The sequence below is a fragment of the Leptopilina boulardi genome, unplaced genomic scaffold (genome assembly GCF_019393585.1).
Source record: "Leptopilina boulardi isolate dan_hultmark-lab unplaced genomic scaffold, ZJU_Lbou_2.1 LbouV2_151, whole genome shotgun sequence".
NCBI lineage: Eukaryota > Metazoa > Arthropoda > Insecta > Hymenoptera > Figitidae > Leptopilina > Leptopilina boulardi.
The window spans coordinates 228,113-242,230 of NW_026137698.1; the positions used below are offsets into that span (position 1 = coordinate 228,113).

At 30.8% G+C, this 14,118-nt stretch overlaps 1 protein-coding gene and 1 long non-coding RNA gene across 10 annotated transcripts in view; both read left to right on the top strand.

The window, feature by feature from the left end:
• Nucleotides 1-14,118, top strand: part of LOC127276710 (uncharacterized) — a 119,101-nt gene that overhangs the window by 25,966 nt on the left and 79,017 nt on the right. For both annotated transcript variants that reach the window (XR_007842241.1, XR_007842240.1), the window contains exon 3: nucleotides 6,718-6,790. This is a non-coding gene — a long non-coding RNA (uncharacterized LOC127276710). The remainder of the gene's footprint in view (nucleotides 1-6,717; nucleotides 6,791-14,118) is intronic.
• LOC127276707 (iron-sulfur cluster assembly 2 homolog, mitochondrial) overlaps nucleotides 1-14,118 on the top strand; it is a 345,592-nt gene that overhangs the window by 21,234 nt on the left and 310,240 nt on the right. The window lies entirely within an intron of this gene.

Sequence of the window (14,118 nt, forward strand, 5' to 3'; positions counted from 1 at the left end):
TTGCCATAAGTTTAGTGAATTGAAAATTTCCAATTGGAACATATTTACTCAGAGTCGATATTTTGACTGTAGGTAGGGAAGAGTGTATTTTCTCGTCAAGTTTGAAATGAATACTGCATTTCGTATATAATGATTTTGAGTTTGTATTTACATAAAGCAAACAGAAACAGCTTATTAGCGTTATTATATGGTATTTTAACTTCTATGTGATTATCATTATCATTTAGAATCAAAATAATTGCTTTAGTTAGATGGTGTATATAGAATTCATATTTGACTGCGTGAATATAGTGCGATCATTATCGAAAATGTAAAATTGTTGTTTGTGCATGTTATTTGTTTGTGATATAGAATATAGTGGGACGTGTCAAATTGAGAAGGATAAGTAGCACGTGGCTCTCTCTTTCCCTCTGTCTGGATTTCTCATACAATGTTAAATAGAATTTCCATTGACAATTGTGTTGGTCATGTGTACAACGTATATATGTATATATTAATCACGCAAGCTCAACGCATATTCTGTTGTATCTCTTGAACAAGCAAATAAAGTCAGGGTTACAGGGAGGGAAAGTCACTCTATATATATACATATACTGTTGCAATTCGGTCGAAATTCATTTACTTCAAGCTTGCACGACATCTGTTACTAGATCCTATCAAAATTTACTTCCTTCTACTGTGACCGAAATTCATTCTACCGAAAAATAGAGTTTTCCTCGAGAAAAGATATAATGAATTAGATCTATTTCGAATTCACCCCATTTCGGTGCGGAGTTATCTCTTGACAAATAGAAAGTATTTGGTGTAAAATTTCCTAGAATATCTCTTTTTTTTCTTTGTCTTATTAAATTAACAATCAAAAGTATTATAAACAGGGAAAAATTATTCCTTTTAATTAGGTTCGATTTCTATACAAAATATTGATAAAAAAAAAAAAAAATGTTAAAAACCAACGCGAATTTTTCCAGTCACAAGAAAATTACACTGTAAAGATAAAATGAATGATGAACGGGAAATACGTGAAACTTTTTTTTTCCACACCAAGCGAGACCCGAAGTGATCAAAGATAAATAACCTTAGATGGGTTGCGGAGAGAGAGAGAGAGAGAGAGAGAGAATGTTCGCTACGATAAGACAGACAACGAGGAAAATGGCCGCGACGACCAATTACGAGCGTCGAAAGACACACGAGGCGTGAGACGAATGAAACTAGAGAAGAGAAGAAGGATAAAAAGGAAAAAAAAAGAAACTGCCACTTTCGAGTGACTAATCGACCTCCTTAAGGAAATGGACGTCGTCCTTCCTACAGCATGTCCTATAACTCACACATATATTCACAGTCTGGCTGTTGAACGTGAAAAAAAGAGAAAAAATTTTTTTTTTAAACAATTATCGCGAAACCTCGTACAGGAGTGCAGGAGAGAAATTACTTTAAACGAGAAAAAAAAATATGGTGAGAGAGAGAGGGAGCGCAGGGTCTTTCGCCTTCCCTTCCAAACCCTTTTTCTCATTTTTTTTCCACTTTCCTTCTGTCTCCCTCTCGTTTTCTTCTCCACTAGCTCGTTTTATTCTTTACTAAAACTTTTCTTTTTTAGGCTATTCTTTTTTTTTCGTTTTGTCTCCTTTTTTTTCCTGATGCTTCTCATTTTACTATCTTTCTTTCTTTTTCTCTCTCGCATTCTCTCTCTCTCTATTTCTCCTCCCTGCAAACCATCGCCTCTCATGTGAGTAATTTCTCAAGCATATGCTCGCGTTTCCTGAGCGAACTATATGTATGTACTAGTTGTACTATAACAAGCGCAGTACTGCGTTACACACCTTTTACCTACAACCCAACAACCTACTAACCAACCGAAAACCTTCCACTAACTTGCATCGTCCACGTGCTTTTGTCGTCTGTCGTCTACTTCTGCCTTGCTGCATTCCCGCACATGTATATATATAACTTCCGCTATATACGATTTTCCTCAAAAGTTTGTAGGTCTTCATTATATATATATGTTTAGAATATTTCAACTACAATGTCAATTGTAACATAATAATTCAATACTTTCAACTTATTTGTATCGATTATAATTTCACGTGTAGAAATTTTGAATGGGTCCTGGCAGGGCCCACGTCGGTAAGCCCTGAATCCACATGAAATAGGTAATCCCAGATCGGGGCCGGATTAGGCTGCCCTATTAGGGGATGAAACGCCGCGCCTGATGTGGCCCTGATTAGGAAATCCACATATTCTGGTCGCCCTGATCAGATGTGGCGTTTCATTCCCTACTAGGGCCCTCATAGGGCAATTTCTACACAGGCTAGTGTGGCCCTCAGTCGGATTCCCTGTTACAACCAGGTCAGAGCCAGGTTGGCGAATTTCTGTACGGGTTCCATTATCGTCTATTGAAACTTTTAAACATCAAAAACTCGTGTAGAAATTTGCTAAATCTGTTAGATTTAAAGAATTAAAATTTCCTTAAATTTTCTGCATTTATATCGACAAATTTTGATATTTGAAAATTAAAACAAACTTTCACATTACTCTCTAAATTTGAATCAGCTAAAATCCGCTGATTGGCAGCGAATAGTCGCTGATTGAAAAAGCTATAAGTATGCAGCTGCGAATCAGCGACTAACAACTATTTCAATCAGCGGAATACTCCATTTTAAAATAAATTTATCTTCCGACGAAAATGACCGACGTTCGCCGATTCGTGTTTCGCTATTTTATTAGCTGTAACCGCTGATTTGCAGTGAAAACTTTATTCGCTGATTCAAACAGTGAAATTTTCGCTATTTCAAATTTAGAGAGTATCGTGATCCAGTTTAGAAGATAACAATTTTAATTAACAAATAACTTGGTAACAGATTGAAGTTCTTGAAATTCCTTTCCGATTTAGCTAAGTTTCTACATGAAACTAATTTTCAAAACAAGATCAAGACGTATTCATTCAATTATTCAATATAAATTAAATTTTTGCTTCCTCGTGGAGGAAGCTTTGTAGTCCTTTCGTTTATAAAACTTTTCAAAGTGGCGGAAACAAATTTTTTTCTTTATAGAAACATGTTATATGAGATCCTGATCAATTGTCCGGATGTATGTATGTGTGTGTGTGTGGATCCCTTTTTTGTTTAGAAGATAACTTTAACAGGTTTTAATGGATTTTTTTTGGTCATAAAAAGTGTCTTCCTCTACTCGGATCAGGGTGTCAATTTTTTTCTACACTTTTCGGTGTATTCTGTGCAAGAATATGCAATAAAATCGTCTGCCTAAGAAAAATGGAATTTTTTTGGAAAGTTTTTTATGCTTTTGGATGCGTTTTTGGTCATAAAAAGTGTCTTCCTCTACTCGGATCAGGGTGTCAATTTTTTTCTACACTTTTCGGTGTATTTTGTGCAAGAATATGCAATAAAATCGTCTGCCTAAGAAAAATTGAATTTTTTTGGAAAGTTTTTTATGCTTTTGGATGCGTTTTTGGCCATAAAAAGTGTCTTCCTCTACTCGGATCAGGGTGTCAATTTTTTTCTACACTTTTCGGTGTATTTTGTGCAAGAATATGCAATAAAATCGTCTGCCTAAGAAAAATTGAATTTTTTTGGACAGTTTTTTATGCTTTTGGATGCGTTTTTGGCCATAAAAAGTGTCTTCCTCTACTCGGATCAGGGTGTCAATTTTTTTCTACACTTTTCGGTGTATTTTGTGCAAGAATATGCAATAAAATCGTCTGCCTAAGAAAAATTGAATTTTTTTGGAAAGTTTTTTATGCTTTTGGATGCGTTTTTGGTCATAAAAAGTGTCTTCCTCTACTCGGATCAGGGTGTCAATTTTTTTCTACACTTTTCGGTGTATTTTATGCAAGAATATGCAATAAAATCGTCTGCCTAAGAAAAATTGAATTTTTTTGGAAAGTTTTTTATGCTTTTGGATGCGTTTTTGGTCATAAAAAGTGTCTTCCTCTACTCGGATCAGGGTGTCAATTTTTTTCTACACTTTTCGGTGTATTTTATGCAAGAATATGCAATAAAATCGTCTGCCTAAGAAAAATTGAATTTTTTTGGAAAGTTTTTTATGCTTTTGGATGCGTTTTTGGTCATAAAAAGTGTCTTCCTCTACTCGGATCAGGGTGTCAATTTTTGTCTACACTTTTCGGTGTATTTTGTGCAAGAATATGCAATAAAATCGTCTGCCTAAGAAAAATGGAATTTTTTTGGAAAGTTTTTTATGCTTTTGGATGCGTTTTTGGTCATAAAAAGTGTCTTCCTCTACTCGGATCAGGGTGTCAATTTTTTTCTACACTTTTCGGTGTATTTTATGCAAGAATATGCAATAAAATCGTCTGCCTAAGAAAAATTGAATTTTTTTGGTAAGTTTTTTATGCTTTTGGATGCGTTTTTGGTCATAAAAAGTGTCTTCCTCTAATCGGATCAGGGTGTCAATTTTTTTCTACACTTTTCGGTGTATTTTATGCAAGAATATGCAATAAAATCGTCTGCCTAAGAAAAATTGAATTTTTTTGGAAAGTTTTTTATGCTTTTGGATGCGTTTTTGGTCATAAAAAGTGTCTTCCTCTACTCGGATCAGGGTGTCAATTTTTTTCTACACTTTTCGGTGTATTTTGTGCAAGAATATGCAATAAAATCGTCTGCCTAAGAAAAATTGAATTTTTTTGGTAAGTTTTTTATGCTTTTGGATGCGTTTTTGGTCATAAAAACGGTCTTCCTCTACTCGGATCTGGGTGTCAATTTTTTTCTACACTTTTCGGTGTATTTTGTGCAAGAATATGCAATAAAATCGTCTGCCTAAGATAAATTAATGAAAGTTAAAAAATCAAAAATTCACATTTTGGTTATAAAATTTTGTGATTTTTTAAATTGAAGTTTATATATGAAATAATTGTATTCCTTACGTCAAGACGAATCGATCGATATATAAAGTATACATTTGAGGTAAATTTAAATAATTAATGAAAGTTAAAAAATCAAATATTCACATTTTGTCAATAAAATTTTGCTTTCTCCACGAGGAAGCAAATTTTTTTGCTGATCGTAAAGAGGAAGCAAAATGTTCATGTAATGAACATCTGAATTTACAACTTGTTTTTTAGATAATGATTTTGTTGAACTTATAATTCAACGAATTTTATAGACATGAGTTTTTCTAGTGTGAGAAATAAAGAACTGTCAGATGTAGTACTTGTTATTTTCTCTCTCTATTTCTCTCTTTTTTTTCGACATCTCGTTGCATTCGAGACGACAGGCTGATATGTCAAGTGACATTCGTGAGCGTCTCGTGCAGAAGAGCCGAAAAAGGTCGCGGTGCAAATTCTGTATTTGCGGGGGCTGGGGGGAATTGTTGAAACCGTGTGGAAAAAAGTGAAAAGAAAAAAAAGTATATATCTCTATAGAAACGATTGGAAAAGGGTTCATGTGAGTGGAAACGTAACCAAGACATTGAATTGTATTCTCATGCGCGCGCATATAGCGAGGGTTCGAAGGTTATAGTTAGTTTTAGTCTCAATAATGAAATGAATGCCCTCGGGTATTAACGAGTGTGAAATCCATTCGCAAATTAACCTTACTTATTCATTAACGCTAACGACTTACCACCACTAATTACTTTCGGCATATAATTCACATCGACACCCCCAACGTTATCAGTGTCAATTAAAAATTTATTATTTTTGTTTCTCTATATATGTATATAAATTCCACTTCATGAAATGTTGCAACTCTGAGATTTACAGATTAAAATAAATTTTATTTTATTGAATTTTTAAAACGCCGATTTTTCATTTGACCGAACAATGATAACCAAACAAAATTGTGATTGGCCGATTTTGAAATTCGCGCCTAAATCATTTCGTAGGTTATGTTTGTTCGGTCATTTGCAATTTCGGTCAAATAAAAATTTTGGTGAAATAAGGTGAATTATATTTTTTAAATTATTTTTAAATAAAAAAGTTGGGTAAAGAAAAATTCTGTGAAATTATAATTCTATCAATTTTAGTTATTATAAAGGAATATAATTTTTATTAATTTTCCTTCTTATGGAAGATAATAAAATTGAATTGCAATCATTTTATATTATATATATATCTGAAAACAAAAGGAAATAGGAGATATTTCTCTCGAGAGGTTAGGTTTTTGAATCGAAACAAATTCTATTCTATGGTTAGTGAAAGTATAAAATTGGATTTCCTGATTACTACATAGAGCATCAGATCTAGTTTCTCTCTGTTGATTTTTTCAAACCAATTCTTTTTCTGAATTCGAGTTCGCATGAGAGTAGATGCGGTGTTTTGTAAACTTAAAATACAAAAAAAAAAAATAAAAAAAATAGGAAAACAACGAAACAATTTGTCAGAGTCAATCGAAGTACCGTATAGAGCGTAAAATTGACATTCCAATCTGAAATTACACGCGTTTTCGAATTATACTATGAGCATTCCGTAAATATTTTCGAATTCCACACAAAAATAAAATTGCCACACGTTTCACGTTTATTGGTATATGATAGTTTGATAATTCATTTGAAAGAAGTTATTTTCAATATGAAAAAGTTTTTTTTTTCATGTTCGTATTTTAATTAGTTTATTTGATGAAATTTCTTGACACGAAGAATTGTTATTTATTCATTACGTATAAATATAGATTGTATAAATATAGTTTTAATTTTAATATTTAATTTGTATAATTTAAACATTCTAAAAGTATATTTTTTTAATTTCAGGTGCTTCTTCTTCCGAAGTGAATCATCAGGTTTTTAAGGATTTCTTCGTCACTACAATGATCACTGGTATAAGGTAAATTTTTATCATAAATTAATTGCTTACTTTAGAAAAGGTAGATTAGATTAAAATAATCATCGCGGCATAACCTCAAAATTTGGCTAAAGATTCCGGTTAAGAGGCGAACATAACCTCAAAATTAAAGGGTTTTTGGATCAATTAATTTGACTTCCTATATTCATGGGCTATATTAATATTGATATATGTAGTATAAATATGTAATTCTTGAGCCTCAATTTATGATCGGAAATGCAAGTAATAATTTGATTATTATTCGAGTAGGGTTAGAAATAAACATATGGGGTTTGAGTTCTGATCAGTGAAATGTAAAGGACGTGGTAGTGGCGACGAAAGCGGTAACTCATTGCACAAGCAGAGTTTGAGGTAGATTCCTTTGGATATTGGCATAAGCATTAGTATCGGTGTACTAGTGTGTTCAACTACATGGAGTGTCTTTTACCGCAATATGCGGTCTCGCGCCTCTAGCATAAATCACTTCTCGCAATATCATCGGATGTCCTTAGTACATATATATATATATAGCATTGTAGAAACGACTTTCGCACTTTCCAACGTCTAGAGACATCGACTAACATATATTCTGAGACATTCTATATACATCCTTTATTCGCCCCTAATTTCAAAAACAAAATTCTATTTCTATAGAAATATAAATTTTTTCCCATTACATTAAATTGTGAAATTTTATTTGTTTGATAAATTCGATTTGGAGGAATTTTTAATGTAACCCTATTTTTTCTCTCTTTTTTTTTGAAAAAGATTAATAAACGAATGTTCAAAAAAAAAAAAAAGGATTTGTATTCATGTGTATAAATGAAAAATGAGTTACTTTATAATCCTTTTGAAATGCGTGATTTGCGTCTGTTCAGTAATATGTCAGTGATACAATAAAAGTCGAATTTTGCACTCATCGTGGTTTTTGGGGTCGGAGCGTAGAAACGACCGCAATATTTTATGACATTTTACAAGCATGAGCTTTGGTCACACAAATGCTCGTTTATTAGTCGCGTCGATTACATTTATGCGCTAAATTAAAGGCTGTGGGTGGTTATATCGTTAAAAATTTAATGATTTATCTCAAATCTGCTGAATGATTTGTGTGAATGACCTTTTTCAGACACTTGAAATTATTATTATTATTATTATTACGAGGTGGGGCCCAGTTCTTTGACTCCTCATTTTAATTATTTAATTTTTATATTTAATAAATTTTAAATAAACTATTTTTTTGATAAAATTTTAAAATATCAATAAATATTCCAAAAAAATGTTATGAATATTTAGAAAAATGTTTCTTTGTTTTTTAAGTAGGTTTTTTAACTTAAATTTAAAGGTTAAATTCACCTCTTGACCCTTGATCTAAATTTTGAGGTTATGGTACGCTAATCAGGGGAAAGGTAGAGGTTATGTTCGCTTGTGACGCTTCACCCTAAATTTGAGATTATGATACATTAATGAAGGGCAAATGCGATAGGAGATCGAAGGTTATGTATCTGATTTTAAGGTTATGTTCGCCTCTTGATCTTGACCATTATTTTGAGGTTATGGTCTTTCTTTCTGAATCGGCGGCGGTAAAATCATTTTATAATATGGATAATTATTATTATCATTATTATAATTAATTATTAATGATAATAATAATTTTTACCTCTTGCCTTAAGAAAATATTTTTTTTATCGTTAAAAAATTTTGTCTGCATTTTAAGTAAATATTTAGTTTCCATTTCAAATGCTACTCGCAGTATCTATGAAAGTAAATTTCAATTGTTGGCGAAATGAAACTGTTATATACAATTGTGTGTTTTCTAAATATTTGATTACAACTTCATTAAAGTTTTGGATTTGATGGGATCATTTTCAAATGTTTAAATTGGCAAACAAACCATTCAATGTTTCTGGAGTGTGTCTATAATGTTTTGAACGTTGTGTATATAAGTAAGAGAGTGAAATTTTATATAATCAATGTCCAATAATTATTTTTCCAATGTGAATTGATATTTGTTCTTTATTTTTTTTTTGTTTTTGAATTACTTCTTTCCTTTTTTATTCGAAACTAATTTATACAATCTAAGTTATGTAGAAATTAAATTTATATTCCGGTTTAATTGGAGAGAATAATAAATTACTCGGTGAAAATAATTTGGTTGTTGAGTCACTAATTGATCAATTTATCGGATGTCACACATATACAGAGAAACAAAGAATCGGAAACTGTTAATAATGCTATATATTTTAATTAAATCCTCAATTGAAGGGAAATTAGAATTGTTTATGGAATTGTTGATGTTTGAATGTTGTATGTATTATATATATAGTGGAAAACAAAAGACGAGGATCGTGTAACTTTAGATTTAGATCGAAGATGGATTAAACTTGTTGAGAGAACTATTTGCGCTTCAATGCTTCGTTTACAAGTGGATTGATTCAATTCAAAGGTTTCCGAGCAAAGCCTGTAACTAAAAGCTTTTGCTGATTTAAATTCCAATCTCCAAGTATCCCGAGAAGTCGTTGATCGTTATAGGTTATATAAATGCAAGAAGCACGCAAACACATATATACATACGGAAAAAGTATTTTTTAATATCGTCAATGCCATCGGGGGCATCAAACAGAAATTTTACTATTAAAAATCAATTAGGAAAAATATTTTTAGATATATTTATAAAATTGAGTAAATGCTCGGAATTTATATTCAATTAAAATGAAAATATATAACTTGATGGAATTTATTGATTTCCTTTTATAAACTTATTTATAAAATGAAAATTAAGTCAAATTCCAATGAAAAAGTACATTTTTTTTTTAATTGAATGAGATAATGATTAATATTTTCTTTCAACAATACTGTCAATTTTGGCTCGAGACTGTGTCTATATATATATGTGTCTGCTTTTGCTGATTGCATTACATTGCAAGAATTACAGGTCATGGATGTTTCAGTGAGAATGGCTTTCCTTGAGTCAGGTTCAATTCATAATTGCTAAATTGCAAGATAATTGGCAATCGTGTACCGGTGACTGATAGTCGATAAACAATCGACAGTTGATTGAGACAGCAGGAGGTTAAGATCCGCCTTTATACTGCAAATTGATTACGATATATACGTTTACAGAAACACAAAACACTTCATTTCTCGTCAGTGAAAATGAATTTTCTCTTAAGATTCAATTTCGTTTACTTTCTTCTATATTTGTTGTTGTAGGATTAAATCAGGTTTTTTGTCTCGTTTACAATTATAACAAAGGGATGCATTTTAAGATCTAATGTAATTTGTTAGAAATTTTGTCTAATAAAAATTCTAACAAGTGAATTTTAGAACCTTTTGTACCAATAAATTTAGTTTCTCTTCTGCAAAATTATTATGTTAACCAATATTGTTATGCCATTTTCTTTCTATAGTAATTAATATGGATATCAAGCGTGAAAATGATGCGTTACATCATTGCGATAAAATGATGTATTTTAACAATATATGTATATATATATATCGTTTAATTCTCTGTTCGTGATGTGTTTTTCTTTTTTATTCTCTCTGTTAAATGGTCACCGCGATTGTCCAATACATGAACGACAGGTGAGGACAAGTGCATTTAAAGTAGCTCGGTAAAACTTTTTGCACGTAGTACGTTGCGTACGTGCGCAGAAATATGTCCATAATATATATATATATACGTATATAGACAAAATGAAACTGTAGTGCCACGATTGAACGGATTGGATGAAACGAAAATTGGCTGGAAGCGTAAAGTAATTGCATTTAGTAATAATCGCTTTGGGATTTGAGTGACAAACGGTGGAAATGAAACTATCTGACATGTAGGACAGATACAAAATCGATAATCGTTTATTATTGTCCTTCCATAAATTTCTCGAAACCTTTATATTGAGTATATATACATATATTATATCCAATACCGCATTCACACTGCAGGGCATCTCATTACAAGTGACGTAAAATGCTGCGTTTCTGCTTTTAATCAATGTTATTCAATTGAATTGTTTTTCAGTCAATGTGGCTTTTTGTTGTTGAAAATATTGGTTTTTTTAAAGCTGTTTTTATAATTTTTAACAAAAATTTGTTGTAGAAAATAATATTTGTATTCGATTTTCTAGTAAGGTAATCTGTCCCAATCTTAATGTGGTCAGAAACTGGGACATTTACCTTAATTTGAACTTTTAGAAATTAGATTTTTTTGGTAATTCGTTAAATATGAATAATAATAATAATATTGATAATAATAATAAGCAATTTCAATCGGTTTAATTTGAATTTAGTTGGATTGATTGGTAAATTATTTGCCCTCTCTGAAATTAATAATGAAAAGTGTTGAAGTGATTAATTCCCTCTATTAAATATGATGCAATCAATGTTTAAATAACAAAACTTTGTCAAATGATATCGATTTTGATATGCATTGAAAATGTTATTTGATAATGGGACCATCTGCACGGAATGTTACCCCTTGACATTAGTTGGAAACTGAATTTCTATGTTCATTTAATTTGCACTCTTGGCGGTTGGACAATATCGCAAACTACTTATGACAGTATCACCCGCTCTCAGTCGTTGGTAATTACGCGACGTTTTGTTATCTCTTCCCCTATAGAAAATAAAAGGGGGAAGGATGTCAGAATGATGACGATGAATGAAAACCATTGTCGTGTAAGTTGCAACGACTTCCTTGCAGCAGGAAAGTGCACAGACTAACTTTTCATATTACCTTCTCTTCATCTTCATATATACATATATATATAAATCTAGCTAAGATATCTTCCAACCCATATTGTTCTCATCAAACATTCCTATCCTAGTATGGTAGCAATTGTTATATAAAGTTCGTTTTATTTTTCTTCTTCTTAAATTATTAGAATGCTTTTAGAATGCTTTTATATTAAATTGGTTTGTCATATGGCTTTTGTCGATTGATATACAGTAGGAAAATTTTCTATTATAACTTTCATCGAATATTCTAGAATCTTCATTGAACTCGAAAAGTTTCTAAAAACTTGATGGAATCTTTTGAAAATTGTAGAACTTTCTAAAACTTTATTAGATTCTAAATGAAACTTTCCAGAAACTTGCAATTTAGTAGAAATTTCTATTGAAACTTAGAGAAGCTTAATGAAAAATTCTAGAAACTTTTTAGAAACTTTATGAAACCTTTTTAAAACTTTATAAAATTTTCTAAAAACTTTACAAAATGTTTTAGAAAATTCATGGAAATGTATATAATTTTTTTTATACATTAATTTTTTAAGTTGATAATCATCATCTTTATCAGATAATCTGATATAAAATGTGGCGCGCCTTGAAAGTAAAAATTTTTTTTTTTAAAAAAAAAAAGAAAAACAAAAAACGATTATATAGTTTTATTATAGAAAAAAAAGTCCTCTGGTTGAGAAAAATCCTGAAGAAAGTTTCCACTAACAGCACAAGTTCAGTGAAGAAGTAAAAAGTATGTATACGCAAAAAATGTGAAACTTTCTGAAGTTATGAAAATTAAAATATCCCACGGAACAATCTTCGACGAAAGAAAATGCCCGTGAGGGTAGTTTCAGAATAAATACCCAGTTCCTTGTTGATCTTCTATATATAGAAAATGCCTCTTTTCTTATACTTGTCGCTTACTAATTGAAAATTTGGTAGTAGTTTTTATCTTGTTTTTTTCGTTTTATTCACCCCCCCCTTTTTTTTTATCTCTCCCTCTCTCTTGGAGTTTATTACTTCCTCGAACTTTACTCTTAAGATGTTTATCAAACTTTACGATCTCAATAATTCTGTGTCTTCTGAACTCGATCTCGATACATAACCCTTAATAGCAATTTACGATTGTTCCGGAAAAATGTTTTCGTAATAAAAATACATAACAAAGTTTTGTAATGCAAGTCTCAGAAAAAAGAAACTTTTCCTGTGTGTGTTTCTTAGTTTATAGTGTAGAAAAGGAACGCTTTTTAAGTATCTTTTGTCTTCTGTGTGTATATATATAGTTGAATTAATAAAAGTATACCTTGGGAAGGCTTCTATATACATAGTACCGGAAATACACAAGAGAATTTATTATTTATGAGGACGATAACGTAATTCCGATTGCAATGCAAAAAAAAAGTAGAGTAATGAAGTATTTTATGGAAAAACTGCGACATAACAAATGCTATAACTGTTTAAAGTTCGTAGAAAAGAAAATCAAATAAAATAAATTCATACATATACGTTTGGAAAACTGGAATATCAAATAATGTTTCCTGTTATACTTGAAATATTGATTTGATTAATATCTTTTCCAAGTTTATTTTTCTTATTCTTTATTATTTTGTTTTTTTGTTTTTTAAATAATATCTAATAAAATTCAGAGTATTAATTTTTATAGGATAATTATGCACCCTAAATTTAAGTCTCTAAATAAAAAAAAGTATTCCAAAAAATGGGGAAAATAAAAAAATTAGAGAATATTGCAAGGAACTTTCAAAATCAAATTTTGCTGCGTCAAATTGATGGAAAGAAAAAAAGTCGATATATAGTCTTTCCTATATGTAGAAATTTATTTTTAGAAAATATAAATCAGATTATTCCTCTCATCCACACATATGTGATGTCAGTGACAGAAATCGTAATTTTATGGCATTTGAGGAGAAAGAGAAGAAGAAGAAGAAGAAGAAGGAGGGCCTGTGAGATTTAATGTGGTTTTAGGGCAGTGGTTGTTCGGGGACATTTATATCAAAGAGAAACATGTGTATAGGAGAAGTAGAGTGACATATGCGGGTTATGGAACTGATTCTTGTAAGTTGTTCAATCAATGTTATATATATATATATATATATTCGGGAAGGATATGAGCGCATATGCTGTCAGGACAAAATATATTCCATCCATAATTTTACTCGAGTTTTCTTAAAACCCTGCGGATCTTTTATTAAAATCGTTTTAGACGGTTTTGCGGTAAAAGGAAAAGAGAAAAAAAAATCCTATCATCATTTTATAAAACATTTTTCGTGAATTTTATCCTCGTGTTTTATTCATGAATTAAAAGCGAGAGGACAATAATTTCTTTCTTTATTGATAAAACTGTTCCTTCTTTTTCTATTTGTGTTGTGTTATATTAAGAAGGAAAATATATTTTTTTAAAATAATTAATAAATTATTAATATTCTTTTAATCTTTTATAACATGTTTATATCAAGTTTAGAATTTTATACCACGATGGTTGTGGTCGTTAAGGCACTTGGAATTGTGAGTTACGTTCTGCTATTTAGGGTTGGCGTTCGAATCCCCTGGAAGTTAGAAATTTTTATTTTGTACTACTGCAATAATGTTCGTATCTCATT